We start from the raw sequence: 21,332 nt of genomic DNA on the forward strand, positions 1-21,332 counted from the left end.
CTCCGATTGCGTTTTCCCTCAGATCGAGATTCAACATGCAAATAAATGTCAAATATTCAAGTGCATATAAGGAAAAATTGCAATCACCAAAAAGTTACCACTATCACCGGAAGAAGTTATTATTATTATTTCAAATAAACATTAATGAAGTATTAAATGTTAAGGGTGGAACCTTCACTTCCATCTGGTATAAGTTAAATAATCCAAATGAAGAGGGAGCGGCGAAGAAAAAAAGGTTTTCCATTTTTTCAAAGTTTACACAATAATACACGAAAGGGATGAGGTAATACTGTCACTACGTAATTGTAATTGTAAATTTAAATTACGTGTTAAGACTTATTCAGTTAGGAATTATTTGCGTAGTATTTGTAAAGTTTATCTCATGTTTTTCTCCGGTCGTTATGAGAAGAGCCTTTTGTCTGCGTAAGATAATTATGTTTAGATAAGCACGTGTTATCGCAGATGTTTTTTCGCCCATAAGAAGATACAGGTGTTTAAGTTATTGTTAAGACGAAGTTGGAAGTGGAACGGAGAAGGGATTTGGTTTAAATAGAAGAGATCGACGGTAATCGTGACTATTTTGGTGGAAGATGTGAAACGAATTTTTTGGACGTTGAAATGTAGTTCAAATAGAGCGTATGTCGGACCGTGTAATTAACAACTTTAGGGACGGGGCTACATGATGTGGGGTCTGCGACATCTGGCCGCCATCACCGAGTGTGGTTTACTAATCTGGCAATTATTCAGTTTTTTCCTATGTTTTTCTTGTTCTTCATTGTCGTGTTGCCAATAGAAAAGTGCCCCAAACATGGAGTACTATTTTGTGAAAGCTCTTAGCGAAATTCACCAAAATGGCGCATTCATATGACTAAGGGGGCGTCAAAAGAGGGACAAAGAGAATGTAATAACCGGGGACAAGGTCTTACTGATGGTGTGGAGTCAAAACTGCCTAATAAAGTACTGATCTGCCACACAAAAATGTGCTGAAGTCCCGTCCGTCTCACACGAGCACTTTGGTAATTTTTTCATCGTTAAAAAATTAGTTTTTTAAACCATTCGAAATTACACATAACGGTCGAGCAGGTGGCAGGGTTTTTTCGCCAGGAAAATCCACTTCACCAAGGCCACGACCTTGCACCATAAAACAAGGTCGCTCCTTAATTACCACCAGAAGATTTGATCTCCGCGACACTGCTCCAATTGCGTCCCCCTTTATAGATACAGATTTATAATGTAAATAAATCTTCAAATATAACAAAAAGTTCAAGATTTTAAAGTTTAAGGTAATAAATGAGTCACATCAAAGTTACCATTGGGGTTCCGAATAAATGTAAAAACACCATCACGTGAAGAAGTAAGATTCTACCATCTCGATCTTGCTGCAGTTGCCTCTTCTCACGGGTCGAGATCTATCAAGCGCGTAAATATCGAGTATGCATGGATAAGGAGGAAAAAATCAATATTTTAAACGTAAGGATACAATACGAAATGAGTCACGAAAAGCTACCAACTACACAAGAAAAGCTGTTTGTATTTCTCAGAAAACTTTTGATTTCTATTCAAATTGCATGTTGAGTAAAATCCGAGGTAAAATCAAATTTTGGTTATTTTCCTCAAATTATGCATAACAGCTGCCACGTTTGTTGCATTTTTGCATGTTTGCAAATTAAATTCAGTTTTTTCAAAAGATTCCTCCTTTGAAATGTTATTATAGTTTGTTAAATTTTGCATTTGCAATGGACTAACAATTATCAAACTAAAAAATATGTTTTATTTGCAATTTTAAAAAAAAAGCAAAATTTACTGATTGAGTTTAGAATTTGTAAACTAGGATGAATTAAAAAATTATTTTTTTTAATTTTAGAATTCTGAAAACATTCGTTGAAGACAATGTAAAAATCGTAATAAATATTTTGGAGTTTTGAACAAGGTAGAATCTTTTAATACAAAATCAAGACACAAAATTGACAATTTTGAAGAACAGGATACCGAATTTTAAGTTTTGAATTTGCAAAAAAATAAAAAAAAAATTGTCACATTGAAAAACATATTTCATTTACAATTAAAAAAACAAATTACTGATAGAATTAGCATTTTTAGCCGTAATGAATTCAAAAATCATTCTTTAACATTTAGTTTTGAAAAAAATCGTTGAATAAAATGCCAAAATTGTAATACATAGGCTCGTACATAGACGAAACTTTGGAATTTTTGAATTTTCAGAAAAGACAAATTTTTTATTTGAAAATTAGGAAACAAATTTGATAAATATGGAGAAAAATATGAAACGCATATTACTAAAGGTTTTTGTCAGAGTTCAAATTTAAAAACTAAGCAATTTTTGAAGTTTTGTTAGGGTCTGTTGGAATGATTCTAAATTATGAATTTGCAAAAAACTAAAAACTGTCGCCAAACTGAAAAAGATTTCATTTACAATTTAAAAATTTAAAATTAATGGTGGAAATTAAATTTTCATAAATGGTCGGAGAAAATGTCAAAATTGTAATCAACGAAAATTTGGAATTTTTGAATGTTACGAAAATGTAAAACGTTTTACTTTTACTATACAAGTGCACCGTACAGTATTATTGGCCTTACCACTGCAGTGCACCAGTGAGAATACAAAATTGACAATTATGGTGAGGAACAAGAAACTCTCTTTCTCAAACTTCTCAGAACATTGCTTGACAGAGTTGAAATTTAAAAACTAGGTAGGTATACAGGGTGTTACACATAAGTATGTAAAAAAAAATGGTTGACAGAGGGGATCAAAACAAGTACTTTTTTTCGAATAAACCGAAGGTCCATGGGTGTTTCGTTTGTGAGAAGTCAGCATCCATAAGAGTTACAAAGACTGGCGGTTTATAGGTTTTGGGATATGTTCTTTCCGATTTTGTAAAAAAAAATTTAAAATTCGTACCACGAAAGAGCGTACCCCTAAATGGGGGTGCGAAAAAAATTCTGACTTCGACGAAATTTGGTATCTGGGGTTTTTGAACATGAAAATCAGGAATCTGAAACTAGTTTTTAAAAACGCAAACAAAAAATTCCACTGCAATTCTTGGCCGGACAGCGAAAATGGAAACAATTCCACGAAATTTGTTGTGTACATACTTAATGAGTTACGGAACAAAATTGTCGAACAGTTTTTTAAGATCACCTTTCATCACAAATTATATTACCTACTCACTAGAAGGCGGGAGGACACTTTCTGACCCGAAGGACCAATTTTCAAATGAGTATAACTTTTGTTTGAAAAGTGATTTTCAGAAAACCGTTCGACAATTTTGTTCCTTAACTAATCAAATATACCACATTTCGTGGAATTCTCTCCATTGTAGTTGGCCGTCCAAGAATGGTAGTGGATTTTTTTTCGGACTTTCAAAAACTAATTCCAAATTGTTCATTTTCATGTTCAAAAACCGCCAAATTTCGTTGACATTAGAATAATTTTCGCACCCCCATTTAGAAGTGCGCCCTTTCGTGGTAGGAATTTTGAATTTTTTGGCAAAATGGGAAAGGGCATTCCCCAAAACCCATTGAAAGACGTGCCACCAGTCTTTGTAACTCTTATGGGTTGCTGAGAACACAGTTAAAGAAGAAATGCAAATTTTAGCAGTTTTTTGAGGGTGGCTCCCAAACAAAACACGTTGGACCCCCGGTTTACTTTGATCCCCTCTACCCCTCAATTTTTTACGTACTTATATGTAACACTCTGTATAATCTTTTTTTAAATTTTCTTAGGTTCTCTCAGAGTTATGTAAAAATCTCAAATTCTAAAGTTTGAATTTGCAAAAAACCAGAAATTGTTGTTAAACTGTAGGTAAAACATATTCCATTTAAAATGAAAAAAAAGAACAAAATTACCATTAGAAATTAGTCGTATTTGTGTTACACATCTCGAGAGCAACGGGCGAAGGATACGCTCGAGTGCGGCGTATTTTCAATTACAAAGCATTATCAATACTTTCAGTGATATTTCTGTTTGATTGCGATATATCATCCACCCTTAAATTATTTCAGAACAATGCATACAAGGTGGTCTTTTTTCTGTGGTTCCCGTCGAATTTTTGTGGTGTTTGCCTTGCCACTGTATGCGCCCCAATTTTCATTAAATTTTATCTGCCGAAATTGAACGCTAGTTATATGGGATGGATGGATATGAATATATCAGGACGTTGTTTGTTTGCGTTCATAGTATGTACAATTTGGAATTAATTGTTTATTAAGGAATCCGACGAATGAAAGAAAACAATGGAATGCGCGAAACGCGATTTTGAATAAAATTCGACGTGGCAATAAAAAATATTACATTTAGCTCGCGTTTCAAATAAATATTAGTAAATGTTGGGCTTCACAAATGTCATTCGGCAACTTCGAAATTAAATTTGCTGTACATGAAATAATATAATTTGGCGGGGATTCGAACGGTTGGCAGTAATTATATTTATTATATTATTTATTGAGCACACGACCCTTTCCGCTCCTGCCGAAACATAGGGGGCCATAAAATTGCACCTCGCGCTCTCGACCCGTTACCCTCTCCGTCTTTCATCGTACTGTTTCCACAGTCATAATTCCCTAACGATTATTTACTATTTCAATTTTGAAATACGATTGAAAAATAACGCAAGCCGCCGTTTTATTGTAATCTAGCAATTAAGGGGGTGGCGCGTGTGTGAGTCGAGTGCGCGCCCCTTATATACAGTAATCTCATCCCAAAAAGGACTCGCACAAGAGTAGGTCGGTCTTCTTATCGGACTAAGTAATTTAATAACAGGAACTAAAACGACAAGGCTTCCTCGTAATTAAATCAATAAAATAGTATTCAGCCACTTGGACCCAAAATTGGGGAGGACAACCTTTCTTGGTATAATTATTAATGTAACGTTAAAACAGAATATTCAACCCTCGCGATAAATCGGACGAGTGTATATTAGCAATTATAACCATCTCTTTAGGTTTCTAAATTTTGAAGCTTTATATTTTAAGATTCATTGCTGGCCCTTTAATTAATCTTTCATTCATTTTTACTTTTGTTTCAGGAGTGCTCCGTAATTCCAGTTTTTTTTGTCGGCTTTGAGGTAAGTGCATCTTGAGAAATATTATCAATCTGAATTTTGGTTACAAGAACGATTGCCAATTGCTACATCGAGGGTAAACCTTATAAAAGCGATTCGGTCTATCTTAGATACTGAAGTGTAGTGTATTAGAATTAATAATCAACAACATTGTTTTTATGAAGGATAATGTGTATACTTCTTGTAACAGGTGGTCGCTTTAGGCTTAGAAATATTTGAATTTGCAATTTTGCCAGTATAGGGATTTTTATACGTGTATCGCTTTAAAGTGAAAGAGAACGGAACTAAAATGCATTAGAATGAAGGGCTTGCAGATAAAAAGCGAGTATACAAACAGATAAGAGTCAAAGCGCCACAGTGTTGCCGGTTCTAAAGACCGTTCTTACTGACCATGAGGAACGGCTTTTCTGTTCTACCTTTGTATGTATTAAAAAAGTTGAACTTGATTTTTGTTTGGACCGTTCGGGTTTTTGAATTGGCGAGTATGTATATTAGGAAAAATTGGGTGGGAGAATAGGATCCTTTCAAGCCGAACCTATGTAACTCGATCGTTTAACACTTATTCTCGATTAAAAGTTTCAAGACGAGTTCGTATAATTGAGGGATGCCGCGTAATCATACGGGGTTCCACCATCCAATTTTCCGAATTGCTGCTACGTTTCACAAGGAAAAAATCGAATGTAATCTGTAGAAAATTTCGACTAATCGACAAATGTAAATTATTTGATTTACATTTACATATGTAAAAACAGGGGTCGATCGTTTTGGAGATTTTGTATAAAAATTTATGCTCAAAATCAATTTAACATTCCTGAAGAGGTCGACCCACGGGAGTTTATTCCGTGAATAGATCTGTATATTTTTTATGATGATAAGGAAACACAAGCAAAAGGTTTTGGAAATTTTTTCTCTTTAATTGCTTAGTTGACTTTCAAGTTCATTTTTCTGTAAGGGTTAAATTTTATTTGGCATCCAGAAGTGTGTAAATCTCTTGAATGGGAAAATGTACCAGGTGTTTGATTAATTACAGTTAGTAAACAAGTTGTAAATCAGCATATGCATGATTAAAGCGCATTTTTAGTAATACAGATCAGTATTTTATTAGCGAAGTTTAAAATTATCGATCTCACGAGTAATTTTGGCTGCGTTAAATGATTAATTTTATTTAATTTCAATTGAGGGTACGTTTTTATTTTGTAAAACAAATGACAAAGTAAATAATTAATTTTTTATACTGGTAGCGCCTAGGGTAGCGCTATCTAACGGTAGAATTATAGCACCTCCGAAAACCATATCTAAATTATTTTCTTAAATTATCGATCTCACAAGTAATCCAACTCAAAATAGACTAGAGCCTGCACATCTACACCATAGCAGAAAGCTTTTAGTGAAAATTTGAAGTCTCTAGGTATTGTAGTTTCTGAGATCTCACCCGGACAGCCGGCCAGCCAGCCATAACGAATATAATAGCGTATTTTTGAGATACCTAGAATGAATTGGATTGGAAACGTAATCACGATATAAGGATTGAAATTTTATTTTACATTTGTTGCATGAATTACATCAATATTTTAAATCAAGAAAAGTGAAGTCGATATTATTGTCATTAATAAGTTACATGAGTATTTATTTGCGAGTGATCATACCAAAGCATCAGGTTTTGATTTTGAAATTATAAGGGGAAATAATTAAAGAACCAACTTTCCAAAAGGTAAGAGTAATTAGAAGTTTACTTATTACTGAGCTAGCCGTGGATTTAATTATTTCATTACAAACAAATTAATTGTTACAGTAAAATTTTTACCAGTGTTGTGCGACTTTCAAACTACTATAAATGTAACTAAACTGTTACATTCTCGGGCCTTTTCAGAGCTAGAAAGCCCTGGACATGGAAACGTGTGTTGGGAAAATGAGATTTCCCTCTAAAATGCCCATGAAAGTTTGTAAGAAGCTCTAGAATGTTTTAAAAGTTTTCAATCCCTTCCTTTTCTTTTCTTTATTTTAGATTTAAGTATACATGGCCCAATGAAAACGAAACAGACTGAATGATTCGCAAGGAAATAGTTTTTGAAACAAACACAAAAACACGTCCATTTGTGTTGGAAGGGGGACATAAACACGTCCATTTGTGTTGGAAGGGGGACATCTTTTACTTCATAATTTACACCTCTGTTGTCAACCCCCTAGGCAGGGTTGCTACCCCTTCAATAATTTTAAATTGAACGTCGAGTCTCCAGTAAAATTGACAATCACTTACCGCTCATCTGATGGAGTGAAATCTATCCCCAAAGAAAAAAACTCATATAGCACCTTTAGTAGTACATAGCCACCACCCCACCTCTTTTTGTGGCGCGAGGTCTTGCCCGTGATGAAGGGGATTTCCACTGGCGAGCGACCCTGGCGGGTTTTTTGATATGCGTAGGGATGACGTAATCTTGAGTGGTTCTGATCTTGGGTAAATTAAAAGAGATTCTTATCTTCGCTAATATCCCGTGTGCTTTGGATCTAGGGCGGACCAATGTTCATTTTTCTTGTTCTTTTCACGGATGCATAATTTAATCACGTTGCTTCGATCAGGTGGTCGATGATGTTTTCGGGAACTTATTTTGATTTGGACTTGTTTCGCTCACGTGGCCGAGACTGGTTTCGGGTGCTTATTTGATTATTTCTGAGAATTTTGAATAATTTCGTGGAATTTGGACCTTTTAATTCGATCGATTAATTTATTTCACAATTTAATTCGAGCTTTGGTTTTGCCAGGGAAATTTTAATTAATTAAAAATTGGATGATGATTCCTGACCCATTTACTCAGAACTTGCGATATGTTGGAGCTTATTTTGTAGGTCGATAATTAAATTAATCAATCAAATAAAAAGGCTAATTAAAATACCCGAATCAAATTGCGTAAATAAATCCGCCGATAAATTCCATAAACCCTAGAATCGCTTGGCCACGCCTCCAAATTGGTACGATGCGCAGAATTTAATTGAATTGGACTAATTCTGCACATTAAACCGATAAACCGCGAACTTAATCAGACAATTTTAGCGCGAAGGAAATTAATTAATCAAAGTCCAAATTTCGCGGAATTATTCAAAATTCTCAGAAATAATCAAATAAGCACCCGAAACCAGTCTCGGCCACGTGAGCGAAACAAGAAATCATACCAATAAAAAAATTATAAAATCCAAGGGATCCCCTTTTACTTTAGCTAAGATAAGAAATCCTCTACGCCACGGACACAAGCTTACGCACTACAAAAAGTAGTGGGGGTGGTGCCCATATACTACTGCTATTAAATAATGCACAGCTAATCCCTGAAATAACACCAATAAAATTTATCCATCAAGGTATACACATATACAGGCTTTAGTTTTTACTTAAGTGCAAGCAGTGAAAACGAATAAATCCAAATTAAGGGTGTTTGAACATCAACTACTTATATCAAATGTTGTATTTGCTATTAAATCTCACATATCATCCCTTAAATAACACAAAAAATCTATATTCTTTAGATGTAATTTTATAACATTATCGTTTTTCTCAAGTGAACGTAGTGGGGAAGAACAAATCCAAATTAGGAGCGTTTGAACACCCGTAATGTCAAAAATTGTAATTGCAATTTAATCAACACATCTCAGTCCTTAAATAACGCCAATAAAATGTATACTGTTGTGTTGATTTATGTGGTTGAGACGATGTCTAATTTTTTCTTTATAGCCTCTTTGAAATTTGTTTACCTTGTTTGTTTAATTGTTGACAATTTACGTGTTGTAAGATAAGGATTTTTGAAAGCTTATCTCATGTTTTTCTCCGGTCGTGGATAAGGTTTGCGGTTATCGCTAAAAATTAATTAATTTGGTAAACAGGTGCAAATGCAGATCCAAATTCAACCTTCTCTTACATTTTCTCTTACCTACAAAATGTTTTACGTTTACGAGTACTGAACATCTAAACCTATACCATGGCCACGTTGCGTTTCTAACTTACCCCTATTTAATTCTCAATAACAATATCAATTGTAGCCAATTTCAGATAAAAAACATCACCTTATTGGTAGCAAAAATGAAATCTGTTATAGGAAATATCCATATTGTCAATACTTCAAAAGAAAAATCCAAAATTCCTTCTGAATGAGTTCATTATATGGTACAATTCTGCTCCATTCACTCAATTTACAACGATCGAATCCTTAAAGAATTTTCCTGACTCTGAGTCGATCGTTATTTGAATACAAATCAAGAATTTCACTACCATAATTATAGCGGAACACTGCTGAAGTTTTTCAATTTTTTTCTTTTAACTTTCTCTCTCGAATTAGAATTTTTGATTGATCGACCATACTTTTATCATTTTTGGATAGTTCTAAATACTAATTTGCACCTTTGCGCGAATTTTTTTACCATAATCTCTTCGGAACTAGGTCGCTGAACATTCGGATATTTTTCTCGTAGATATATTTTGCAATAATTCCAAACTTTAATTCAATTCCCAACACTTTCGTAGCGAGAATTCGCGTGGTTTTTCGAATTCGAATCGTCGGCCCTTCGAATTTGGACTGATGACGGTTTGGCGCTATATTTCTTTGACTTGACTCCAACAGAACACGAATTGAGCTCTATGACGGTACAAAACGAATTAATTAATTTTGTGTATTAGAAGCTAGCGACCTTTTGTGCCAAGCAATTAGTTCGCCACATCGAAAGTTTATACACAATATCGAAGTCCTGCAGGATTTAGAATTGTCTTTCAGCAATGAAAGTTGGATTGTCTCCTGGAAAGAGATTGTGTAATAATCCAGAACTTCCGAAAATTTGATTTCATTTGCTTGGTTGTTTATTGCAGATATAGATCGTAATGATTAAAAGGATCATTAACCGTACAGTATACAACGATAATTTTTGGTGTATAACTCCAAATGTATATGAAAATAAAAATTTTGGCCGTATAAACTAGGCATAATTGTCAACTTCTGCAATTAATGTTATGTACACTAACGTAATGTTCATAAGGTAGCGTGTGCGTGAGGGGTGTTTATTGCCGACAAACGCAACGAGAGCCTGTTTTGTATAATAAAGTGCGCACTTTTATGTATGTAACCAAATACGTACATTTTTGTGTGTGTAATTTCAATACATGTCGGTGGTGGCCTATATGATAAATTCAACAATGCCCACTAAAGCGATAAAATCGTTTGACCTTTACATGCGTAGGGTATTGGCAAATTTATCATTTTTTTTTCGATATTTACGCTCTTTTCTGTACCGAGCGCCGTAAAATCTGAATTTATGTATCTTTCCTCACTTGTGCCGCTGTCATGACAACACAAAAAAATCACATGTTTCTCATTTGGTTATCGTGTATCGAATGGATAGGCACTCAATCAGACCCCGGGGCGTGCGTTATTCGCAAATATCAAAAAGCGGGCCGCAATCACCCCCTACTCCCTTCCAGCTTAGTAAAAATACATAATATAATGGATACAAATTGTCAATCCACTTCCCGGGGGCTTGATTGAACGAACGTGGGGACGTTCTGGGTCTCCCGTAGCGTGTAGGGATCAATGTAGACCTGATTTCTGGCGATACGTTAACACGAAAATTACAAGGTAGAAAGCGCGATATCGCAGTCAGATAAAAATTTATTGCTCCTTCCATCGTTATTAGGTGACGCATCAGCCGCCTCCAAATAGTTATCCCATCACATGTTACGTTCGTGATTCTCAACAGGAACTAAAACTTTTACAAGGAACATACTACACCCCCTTTCTGTTACCAACTAAAAGCCTTAAGTTAACCTCTAATAAAAAATTACTCAGGCCTAGGTGCAGTTGTAATTACTGTTACAGATTCTATGGAACATTCTCGAACAATTCTGAGAAAACGGTGATACCGTTATGTTGCATTACATTGATTTTGATTATGAATAAGATATTAGATAGATGTCAAAGTATTGGCAATACCTACCCCTTTACCCCCTTTCTCAAGTTCAAGATTCCCGAAGTCGTATTCGGAGCTATTCAAAAAAATTGACTATTGCAAGAATCCACATTATACACATTTATTTTTCAATGTTTGAACGTTTTTGACCGAAAGCAATCGTAATACTGAAATTAAATGCAAATAAATTCCCAATTACTGAATATCCAAATGCTTGGATCTAATTCTTATCAATGAATACAATACAGAATCTGTTTTATACAAACGTTCTCCTGGTCGATTTCTTCAGGAATATCAAAAGTACTTTAAGCAAAATCAATATGCAAATGTGGCTGAGAATTCTTTCAGGTAACAATTGGTCATCTTTCCCCGAAAAAAATGCCGCTTCCTTTAGAACATTTTGACTAAATAATTGTCTCTAAGTTTCTTGCCGAATGATCTGTAGGCTTACATATCCCAACGAGCGGAGATATTACCATATACGGTTACATGACCTTATTAGGTCCCAGAGCTACGATCATGAAATTAATAAAAATTGTTGGAGGGTACCTTAACTTAAGCGTTTTCAACCAAAAATTGCGGAAAAAGCCCGAAATTTTCCATGTTTTGAAAACATATTCAGTGTTCCAACCTGTATTTTAATTGGGCTCGTACAGATGTACCAATTTTAAAAATCAAAGAAAAAGTAGACCTTCCAGCTTCACGGAACATATTAATCAATAGAAATATTAATTAATTTTATAATTTGGATGTTTTTATGTGTTTTTCATTTATAAGTTTGTAACCATCAGCCATTTTCCTTTGCAGAACTTTGAAATCATTAAGTTTTAGTTTGCGTGCAATGACACGTTAAATAAAAGCGCTATTATTAAAGAATCTGCGTTTGTGGTTGTTCGAGCACAAGAGGGTGCAAACGCAACAACCACCTACAACTGGTGTAACTCAATAAATCATCCGTACTGTGATTAAATCACGGTTTCCAACTGCAATCCACGTTTTCAACTTGCATTACACACCGATTCGCGCCTTATTTTATCCCGTGACTTTGTAGTTACTAAAAAAATGTCACATCCCTCCGTTTTGGAAACGGGAACGTTAAAGTGCACCTGAAAATTTAACGGGGTTATCAAGCTTTTCGTTACCGAATAAGTTAATGCTATACAAAAAACGGGTTGAATTTAAAAAATATATTGAGCCACAATGTGTCACTGCCATTATATTGTATATTCGAGGAAGCCGTAGCGAAACAGGGATGAATTAGTAATTTTGTCATTCTTTTTTTTTTTTAAATTCAGGAATGAAATGAACGAAATTGGGATCCATTACAATAATTAGAGAAAAAAATGTGACCATATGTGATCGGGGTTGACTGAATTATAAATGGACGAGAGTGGTGGGTAACTTTAGTGGGCATTAAAAAGTCTTTTTTTATGCCTACGTTATGTATGTTCGAATGGCACGTATAGGAAATTTTACTCCGAAAAAAAACGCTTAGGAAGATGTTTTTTTGTAAATTTAATGTACATTTAATTGTTATTAAAATCGAATCATTCACATTGTAATCGAGGTCAGGATAATTCTATTGTTAAGGTGCGTACCTACACTCGATATAAAACAATATAATAAATTATTGATGGGTGCTTCAATATACATGAAGCAAAGGAATTTAATAAATAATTAATATCCATAACACTTATGGGTAAATTCATTTACATTTAAACTTTCTATTTATATCGGCTGAGTACGTCGCATATAAAAGTTATTATTCATATAAACGTTCGTGTATCTATAATATTTCTAATGCCCAATGTCACTTTATATTTTATACTTACTCAATAAGTGCTATTAAACTTTACGATGACGCCTTTATTCTATTTGCAAAGAGGTGCTGTCGATAAGATTGTTATTGGAACTGGTGTCTTCGATTTATTAAATTATTGCTTAGGGTAAATAACGACATTGATTAATAAGTTGTGCCTACTGTAATCGCTGAGATCTCAGTCGGACAGCCACCCAGCCATAACGAATATAATAGCGTATTTTTTTCCAAAAATGCGGTAAAAATGCCTCGTAAATTAGACAAAATTAATAACTATCTGATTTTTAGTGAGGTGTTAGTATATGATAAGGTATTTTCTGAAAGTTTTCCTCCGCTTCATTCACCCGATACAGCGGTAGAAAGGGCCTAAGTGCTGGGAAAAGACCAAAATCGCTAGGACAGGAAGTATCGTGCTAAATAAGAGTAGGAAAGGTAGGTACTTTTCCTCTCAACGAAGCGGCCGCTGAAATAGGGGGTGGGGAGTCCCCCCTCGGGCCCCTCGTCGCTACGTCACTGTATTTATGGGTTCATATTAGAATATATGCCCGGAGATTGGTATAGGAGGTCTAGAAGTGGATTTGGGAAATTTTTTGAAAAATATCGAATATTTGAAGTGATCTCAGGACTAATTATACCTATAGAGCTGCTTTTTGACAGCTGTTGTAGGTAATTTTATGTTCTTTAAAAGAAATTGACAGGATATTTTCCTCGTGCAATTCTCAAGATATTTACGACAAATTGATAAAAGTCGGAAAAAATCGAGGATTCTCGATCACCACTCGGCTTCCCTCATGTATCCTACCAACACAACAAAAAATTAGATGTTCCTAATTTTTTTCGTGGTGCCTTTTTTGTCTTATTTGACTGGCTTACTTTGGAATTCCTATTGTATTTTAAAAAGACTTTCTTTTTTGGTCTTTTCTACCAGTCTATCTAGTTTTTAAGAATCCCAACGGTTCCTAAAGATACTAAAGTGATTACAAAAAATAGACCCTTAAAAGATGTTAAAGATTCGTGACACCATCTTAAAGCTATTTAAGACTATAAGCCTCGTAATTATTCTAACGCATTTAGAAGGCTCTAGGGGCTCTTCGACATTGTAGATGTCACTTAAGAGTCCTCGTCTTTTATTGTTAGTAGGTTTGGACCTACCTTCGGTTCTGGGTTAGCTCAAATTAAAAGGATAGGAAAGAATTCAATTAATTTGTCTTAGAAAAGAGTTGTCATAAAAATTCCAAGAAGTTAATGTATGCCATTTTATGTTCCCCGGTCACCAAACCTGAATACGCGACCGCATAAATGCCAGTACTCGGCACCGATTGGCCACGGAAACGCGTGCCGGCATTAGATGCGAAATGTCCTGCATTTTGCAGAACCACAATTTTAACACTAATTTTTTTTGCCACATTAACAACTGCAGTAAACATTTTAAAACCCACCTAAACCAGTACAAGTTTTGATGAAAAATAAGACTGAGACTCGAAGAAATTTTATTAGAGATTTCTTTGGGCGATCGACAGCATAGTCATCATCAGGCCGTAGCGTCAAAACAGTATGTTTCTTTACTAACTGTTTTAGTCCGTCCCTGACCACCCCTTCCCAGCTGTTATTCATATCAGAACCCCACACACAGGTTTATGGGTTAGATGGAAGAGCAGGGGTAGACTTTCTACTCCTGAATCTCGCCCTAGGCAATGTATTTTTCGTGGCTATCAAAAATAAAATTAATAAAGACCGTTATTATTATGGTCGGTGTTTCTTGTGAGAACTCAGGTCTAGCCTGGTTAACTAATCGCACGGATTAAAATCAAGTAACGATTAGTGTCTGTGTCTGGTGAAGTTATGTAGGGTTATTGGAAATCTAGGGATAGTATGTAATTCATACTTACCAACATAGCTATTAATGGCCACAATAGTCAACGCTATCAGGAAAGAAGAAAACAAAACAAAAATATCATTATAATAATTCCTGTAATTTTATTAAATAGAGTTTATTGTGTAAGTGTTTCTTTGGCTTTGCGTTTGGGTTGAATACGAGTGGGTTGTGATAACGTGGTGTGTTTATGTGAAGAAGGAGTTTTGTGTTTTTTAACTGTGCTAGGACGTGTAACTTTATTCGGTGGACCTGTCTTTGTGGTACATGTTGCCTTACTTGTATTTATGGTGTTTCTTTGTTCTTGAGGTTGTATTTGTGTTGTTGCTTGGGTTTTTGGTGGAGATATTACAGTATGTTGTGAGCATGTAGTTCTGTTAAGGTTTTCGCGTTTCGGTTGAATCCGAGTTGGTTGTGATAATGTGGTGTGTTTCTGTGAAGATTATTATTATTATTGTCGGTGTTTCTTGTGAGAACTCAGGTCTAGCCTGGTTAACTAATCGCACGGATTAAAATCAAGTAACGATTAGTGTCTGTGTCTGTGTCTGGTGAGGTTATATAGGGTCCTAAAACAAAAAATAAAAAAAAAAAATTAAAAAAAAAAACCACACACGTACATTTAAATCTAGGGATAGTATGTAATTCATACTTACCAACATACCTATTGATGGGCACAATAGCCAACGCTATCAGGAAAGAGGAAAACAAAACAAAAAAAATCATAATAATTCCTGTAATTTTAATAAATGGAGTTTATTGTGTAAGTGTTTCTTTGGCTTTGCGTTTGGGTTGAATACGAGTGGGTTGTGATAACGTGGTGTGTTTCTGTGAAAAAGGAGTTTTGTGTTTTTTAATTGTATTTATGGTGTTTCTTTGTTCCTGAGGTCGTATTTGTGAGGTTGCTTGGGTTTTTGGTGGAGATATTGCAGTATTTTGTGAGCCTGTGGTGCTGTTAAGGTTTTTGCGTTTCGGTTGTATACGAGTGGGTTGTTTCTGAGAAGAAGGAGTATTGTGTTTTTTAACTGTGCTAGGGCGTGTAACTTTATTGGATGGACCTGTCTTTGTAGTGCATGTTGCGTTACTTGTATTTATGATGTTTCTTTGTTCTTGAGGTTGTATTTGTGAAGTTGCTTGGGTTTTTGGTGGAGATATTTTAGTATGTTGTGAGCCTGTATTTCTGTTAAGGTTTTTGCGTTGCGGTTGAATACGAGTGGGTTGTGAAAATGTGGTGTGTTTCTGTGAAGAAGGAGTTATGTGTTTTTTAACTGTGCTAGGGCGTGTAATTTTATTGGGTGGAACTGTCTTTGTAGTGCATGTTGCGTTAGTTGTATTTATGGTGTTTCTTTGTTCTTGAGGTTGTATTTGAGAGGTTGCTTGGGTTTTTGCTGGAGATATTTTAGTATGTTGTGAGCCTGTAGTTCTGTTAAGGTTTTTGCGTTGCGATTGAATACGAGTGGGTTGTGAAAATGTGGTGTGTTTCTGTGAAGAAGGAGTTTTGTGTTTTTTAAATGTGCTAGGGCGTGTAACTTTATTGGATGGACCTGTCTTTGTAGTGCATGTTGCGTTACTTGTATTTATGGTGTTTCTTTGTTCTTGAAGTATTTCTGTTGTTGCATGGGTTATTGGTGGAGACATTACAGTATTTTGTGAGCCTGTAGTGCTGTTAAGGTTGTTGCGTTTGGGTTGAGTACGAGTGGGTTGTGTTTGTGATAACGTGGTGTGTTTCTGAGAAGCAAGAGTATTGTGTTTTTTAGCTGTGCTAGGCCGTGTGGGTGAGGGCGTCTTTGTAGTGCGTGTTGCGTTACTTGTATTTATTGCGTTTGTTTGTTCAGGAAGTTGTGTTTGTGTGGTTGGTTGAGTTAAGGGTGGAGATATTACAGTATGTTGTGTGTCATGTTGTGAGTCTAAAGTGCTGTTTAGGCTTTTGCGTTTGGGTTGAATACTAATGGGTGGTGATAATGTGGTTTGCTTCAGAGGTGAATCTCTGATTGTAGTATATGTTGTATCATTTGTTGTACTTGTTTGTTCGGTAAGTTGTATTTGTGTGTTTGTTTGGGTTAGAGGTTGAGATATTACAGTATGTTGTGTACCGTGTTGTGAGCGAGTACTGTTGTTTACATGTATACGTTGTGGATCATTTGTGTATGTAGTATCTTGTGTTATGTTTAGAAATTTACGAACAATATGGCATGTGTTGATAATGACTGCTTTTTGTAAATGTTTGTATGTGTTTTTGTCTAAACCTAATAGTTGTAAATTGTGGTGTATTGTCTTTGGTATAACTCCAGTAGCACTAAGAATAATGGGAACTATAACAGTAGATTTCATTCTCCATTGCGTCTTAAGCTCGATAGCTATATCGGTGAATTTGCGGTGTTTTTCTGCATGTGTTTTAGTTAAGTTGTTAGTGTTGGGGATGGCAATGTCTATAATACAAATGGATTTTTGTGTTTTATCTATAAGTGTAATATCTGGTCTATTATTGTGGATAGTTTTGGCTGTGAGTAGTGTCCTGTCCCAATATAATTTGTGTGTGTTGTTTTCAAGTATGATCTGTGGCGTGTATTTGTAGTATGGTGTCGTATCTGTTATGAGATTGTGTTTAAGTGCTAATTTTTGATGTATGATTTTAGCTACCTGATCGTGTCGATGTTTGTATTCAGTTTGTGCAAGTCGTGTGCATGCCGATATTATATGTTGGATTGTTTCTGATGTTTGTGAACAAAGTCGACAAGAATCATTTGTCACTGTTTTATCTTTATGTATGTGTTTTTTATAGTTGCGTATGTTAATGACCTGGTCTTGTATTGCTAACATGAAACCCTCAGTCTCCGGGAAGACATCACATTCAGACAACCAACTGTGCGTTGCTATAGAGTCAACACAATCCTGACCAACCTCTTGTGGAAATCGTCCATGTAAAGGCTTTTGGTTCCATGTCTGTATGTTATTTGTGATGTATGTAAGTTTGGATGTGGGTGGGAGTACATTAGTTTCGTGTAGGTTAAGTGGTGTGTAAGATTTGTCTGCATATGTTACTGTTTTGTGTAAGACTGAAGTATCTGATTTGTTATAAAAGTATTGTCGTAAATGGTGTATTTGTGTTTGGTGTAATAGTTTTATATCTGTAAGTCCTCTACCTCCTTCCGAACGAGGAAGGTAAAGTCGTATACTGGAGGAGTGAGGGTGATGTATATGGTGTTTTGTTAATAGTGTACGTGTGTTTCTCTGTATTTGTTCTAAATCTGTATTTGTCCAACGAATAATCCCGAAAGAGTATGTAAGCACTGGTATGGCATAAGTGTTAATAGCTTTGATTGTATTTCTACCGTGTAATTTTGTTTTAAGTATACTGCGTACTCTTTGTAAGTATTGTGTGATAAGTGTTTGTTTTATACTCGTATGTTTAATATGTGTATTTTGCTGAAAACCAAGATACTTATAAGTTTCATTCTCGTCCATGGAATTTATTAAATTACGCTGTTCTAGCTCATAATCTAAAAGTTGTCTTTTACCAGCTGTGATGTGTTGTGTTTTACATTTATCAATTCCAAAGTCCATTTGTATGTCACGTGAGAATGTTTCGGTAATGTCTAGAAGGTGATTAAGTTTTATGCTTGTGGAAGAGTATAATTTAAGATCGTCCATGTAAAACAGGTGTGTAATGTTGTGATGTATTTCGTGGTTGTGTTTAATATTGTACCCAAAGTTAGTAGTGTTTAACAAATGTGAAAGTGGATTAAGAGCAAGACAAAACCAGAGCGGACTTGAAGAATCGCCTTGAAAAATTCCTCTTTTAATTTGTATTGGGTCAGTAATAAGTTTTGTGTCGTTTAGTGTAAGTGTTAACGTAGTGTTCCAACATGACATTATGTAATTGAGGAATTGTGTAATATTGTTGCTGATTTTGTATATTGAGAGTACTTGTTGTAACCAAGAGTGTGGTACTGAATCGAATGCTTTTTTGTAATCAATGTATGCAGTGTGTATGTTTCGTTTGTTATGTCTGGATTGTTCAAGTATAACAGAGTCTATTATGAGTTGCTCTTTACAGCCTCTGGAATACTTGGTACACCCTTTTTGTTCTTCGTATAGAATGTTGTTATCAGTACAGTGTTGGTATATTTTGTTTGTAATGTATGATGTAAGGATTTTGTATATTGTAGGAAGGCATGTAATTGGTCTATATTTAGATGGGTCTTGTGTATTGTTGTCTTTTGGGAGCATGTAAGTGATGCCTTGTGTAAAGAATGCAGGAGTGCGATCTGGTGAATTAAGAAGTTCAGTAAATTGTTGTGCAAGGTAAGAGTGAGTGTAGGTAAAATATTTCCACCAAAAGTTGTGAATGTTATCAATGCCTGGACTTTTCCAGTTATGTAAGTGATTAATAGTTTGAATGATGTCTGTTGTAGTGATGTTTGTGTTATTCATAGGAGTAATGTATTCAGTGCGTGTGGTTTCTGTGGTATAATCCACGGGGCGTGTGGATTGTGTTTAATGTCTTTGGTCCATAAGTCAGACCAGTATTGCTGAAGTGAGTGTAGAGATGGTGGAATGAGTTTTTCATTAGTGCTGTTTTGTGTTAGTGATCTGTAAAATAGTTTTTCGTTATGTTTAAATTGTGTGTTATGGCGCTTTCTATCTGCAGTTTCCCTATAGCGTTTTAGACGGTTTGTGTACATTGATAGTTTTTGTGTGAGTGTATCTCTATGTTCGTTATAGTTTGTATTTTGTTCTCGTGTGGTGTGATTGTTTAGTTTTGTAGTTATGTGTTGTACTTGTCGTGTTAATTTTGAAGAACGAGTTCCTTGTATGTATTGTGTAATTCGACCCAAGTCACGTCTGATGTCATCGATGCGATTAATCAGGCGTTTTTCCCAAGCCGGGGGTGAGCGTTTTTTTGTTGTGTGGTGTTCTTTGTTTGTTGTTATTCTTGAACCGTTACATCTAGAAACTGCAACCGCACCGCAATACACAATAAAGTGTAGTTGATGTAAGCTTGTGTTATCGTTAATGTAATTTGGTAAAATGTGATCATTTAGTGTTTTTGAGAGTGTGCGTAATTTTGTAGTGTGACTTTGTTTAGTTATTCGTGCTCTTTGTGTTGGGTCAGTGTTTGAGAATTCTAACAATGCATTGTCAAATTCTTTTTGAAGGGATGTGAGTGTTTGGTTTATGTGATTATTTGTATCTATCGATTGCTGGGATGTCGCAAATATCTGTATTTCAGTGTTGTTTAGAACGGGTGTATTATCTTGTACGATGAGTGTGTTGTTTGTGTTGAGTAGTGCTTCAATTTCGTGCCTGATTTGTTCCTGTGTGTCTAATGTAAGGAGTGTATTTTTAAGGATAACTCTACGTTGGTCTGCAATGCGTTGTTCTGTCAAGTGTGCTAAATGTGGGTATTGTGTAATGAACGCGTGATATAGTTTACCTCTGTATGCTGTCCTGTCCGTTTCCATCTTCGTAATCTCCAGATACGTACCGAAAATGAAGCGATTCATCCCTTCGTCCCATTTCATACGTCTTTTGGAGGTATCCTTTGCGCTGGTCCCATCCACAAGCGGTTGAGAAGCAGGCACAAAGATCTCTTCATGGCGGTCCTCTTCAGGTGGTCGTTGTCCTCTTCGTAGTCTTCTTTCGGCTGTAGAGGTTTCGGGTATCCCGACGAGCGGCCGCCTGTTCACCAACTCGTCACTATCGGCTCGCATACTGCAACGCCCAGCGATAGCTCCAGACGTGCCCTGACGCTCCTCAGGTAGCGGCATTTTTCCGAGGCTTTGTTTAAACTCCATTTTCATAAGAATATGGGGTGACTAGGAACACGTGAAGGCGTCACTCTTCAAGATATTCGCGTAAGCAAATATCCACCTGCGTGTTGTGTATATGTAGGAGAGTCGGGAACATGGGCGTGGTAGTTGGAAAGTAAAGTGGGTAGGTAAGTACTAAAGGTGGTTGGACTGGTCACCTTTTAGTGCCCATTGATCGCCTTTTACGATCTCTAGGGCGAGAGTGGGCCTATTCTATCCCCGAACCACAGGGGTATTTTTTTTTTTTTTATTATTATTATTATTATTATTATTATTATTATTATTATTATTATTATATATAGCTAGTTGCAAATTAATATTATTAAAGATGGAACCAAACATCTCACGCTCAAACCGTTTGAGGTATACATATGAAAATTAGAATACTTCCATTTGCAATTATTTCACATATTTTGAGGTTCAACTTAACACATAGTGTTTGAGTGCGACCGCCATCTTGAATTTTTTAATGGCAACATAGGTCATAAGTAATAGGAAGCTTATTTCTTTCTCTTTCTTACTACTTTAATCATAAATTGTGTTAAATTAGAAAATAATGGAGAAAAATCTGCGTCAAATGGTACATATTTCACAAAAATAAGCTTTATTTCTGACGTAATACAATAGTTCTAAGGAAACAAAGCATAGGTACTGTGTTTTTTACTAAACACATGCTGGTTGCTTTTTAGTTAATTTTTGACGTTCTTTTAGGTTAAAGTGCAGTACATAAGCCAGTGAAGCGTATGGAAAGGTCTAATTTTTCTCTATTATTTTTTAATTTAGCACCATACATGTTTAAGGTAGTAAAA

General features: G+C 35.4%; 1 long non-coding RNA gene across 1 annotated transcript in view; it reads left to right on the forward strand.

The window, feature by feature from the left end:
• The window catches only part of LOC116174052, a 147,718-nt gene that overhangs the window by 55,722 nt on the left and 70,664 nt on the right, over positions 1-21,332 (forward strand). Inside the window, exon 3 of the long non-coding RNA XR_004146024.1 lies at positions 5,046-5,084. This is a non-coding gene — a long non-coding RNA (uncharacterized LOC116174052). The remainder of the gene's footprint in view (positions 1-5,045; positions 5,085-21,332) is intronic.

Source organism: Photinus pyralis, unplaced genomic scaffold (genome assembly GCF_008802855.1).
Source record: "Photinus pyralis isolate 1611_PpyrPB1 unplaced genomic scaffold, Ppyr1.3 Ppyr1.4_LG6, whole genome shotgun sequence".
NCBI lineage: Eukaryota > Metazoa > Arthropoda > Insecta > Coleoptera > Lampyridae > Photinus > Photinus pyralis.